Below are 1992 nucleotides of genomic sequence, written 5' to 3' on the forward strand. Positions count from 1 at the left end.
GGTGGCGGCGGCGCGGGGCAGGGCGGGAGCAGTCCCGGCCCAGGCAAACCTCGCGAGAACTATCCCGAGACGGTTCCACAGGAATGCAACCCAGTGTTGGGGCCATATTGAGTGTGGCCAAAAGGTGAGAGCGAAATAAGCAAGGAGCGGAAACTTGAGGAAGCCATGTTTGGTGTGGCGAAATTTGAGTCTGGCAGAACTCGGGCGGAGCTAAAGTATATCCGCAGAGGAGACTCCCCCGCCTCTCCCCCTTCCCTTTGACGCTAATTGGGCCTGTGGGCTGCGCACTTCACCCCCGGGAAGAAAACATGATAGTGACTTGACAAGGATGAACTCGAAGTCTGGGAACGGCAGCTTTCTGAGAGTTTACAATGTTTCACCAATCATCGTCCAAATAAATCGTCACCTCAGTCAGTTTCAGAGTAATTGCAGTCCTGCGGCTGCTGCAGTTACCCACTGCTGTCACTGTGACCGTTTTATTCGCGAGGGTTCGAGTTCTGTTTAGCCTGCAATCTAAGGACTAAAGACTCCAAAGCAAAAACGAAGTTTCCTCCCAGTAGGTATTGGCACTGATGTGCTCTGAGAACCCCTCTGGGATCAATATATTTTCTCACAGCTTTTTTCTTCTTTTCCCCGTTTCCGCATGTTGAATTCTTTCCTCTGTGAAGACTTAGTTTAAAGGACATTTCTTCTGCAGATAAGACCACCTTCCACTAGGTGCTTACTCTTACAAGCTGTCCGCTCATCGCTGCACCTTCTAGACTCCTACAATAAACTCAAACTACCTTGAAAACTTAGAGGTCTCTCTTACCTCTCTATACCCAGTAGGCCCTAGCATAGCGTCTAGGACATTGTAGGTGCTCAATACATGTTTGTCGAGGAGATCATATCAAAGCAGAAAGCAGTAACTGGGTCCTCTTCAAAGGGCCTGCAGCTGTGCCTGCATAGGAGCTAAGTGGATGTTAGAAAGTTTTAGGTGTAAAGAGTAGACTGATGCACTGGAAGGAAAAACGGGAAATGTGGGCATCCCAACTATGCAAGTGGTAGCAAGAAAAACATCAAAAGGAAAGTGTTATTTAGTTTTCCCCAACCTTGACATGTATGCTATTTTGCTCAATGTAAACAACCACCATAGTTAGTAAGTATGCTCACTTTTTTTGAAAAAGAGAAAATGCTTTTGAAAAGCTAAGCTATTTGCCCAACATTCTACCATTAGTAAAAAGGAAATACAAGATTTAGGGTCTCCTTTACTCCAAAACTTGCTTTTCCTTTTTCCCCATGCTACCTGCTGGGCAACAGAGAAAAACACCAAAATTTTCTACCATGGTGTGAGTAGCAGCATTATAATGGTATCAAACTATGCTCAGTTTCCACTTTTTTGTGCTGATTTTTTCCTCTTTCACCTTCCAAATACCTGACACATCAGTCTCCTTCCTATTTCATCCTGTAACTCTTGCTGTTTATACCCTACAGATTGGCTCTTGAGTGTATCAAGCTTTATACTATTTGTTCATAGCTTAACAACTGTACTTAATCCCTGGAGCAAGATTAGAAATGGAATGTAAACAGCCTTGTTACCCTTTGGAAGTCTCCCCAATGTTAGATATATGGTAGATGTTCAGTATGGCCTCCTTTTTATTCCTGTCCTTTTCCCTCTTAGTATGAAATGTGGTCTCAGTATACTGCCCAGGCTGGTATTAAATTCCTGGGATCAAATGATCCTCTTACTTCAACCTCCAAAATAGCTAGAAATACAGGTGCATACCACCAGGTCCAGCCTTCCTAGGAACTGAATCCACGACCTCATACATATTAGGGAAGTACTCTACCACTAAGCCACATCCCCAGTCCTTCATTTTAAAAAAAAAATTACTTTGAGACAAGGCCTAAGTTTCTTGAACTTGTTATCTTCCTGCCTTAACCTTTAGAGTAGCTGGGATTATAACATGCAACTACCATGCCTGGCATCCTACTTCTTAATAAACACCAACA

This window comes from Marmota marmota, unplaced genomic scaffold (genome assembly GCF_001458135.2).
Source record: "Marmota marmota marmota unplaced genomic scaffold, marMar, whole genome shotgun sequence".
Taxonomy (NCBI): domain Eukaryota; kingdom Metazoa; phylum Chordata; class Mammalia; order Rodentia; family Sciuridae; genus Marmota; species Marmota marmota.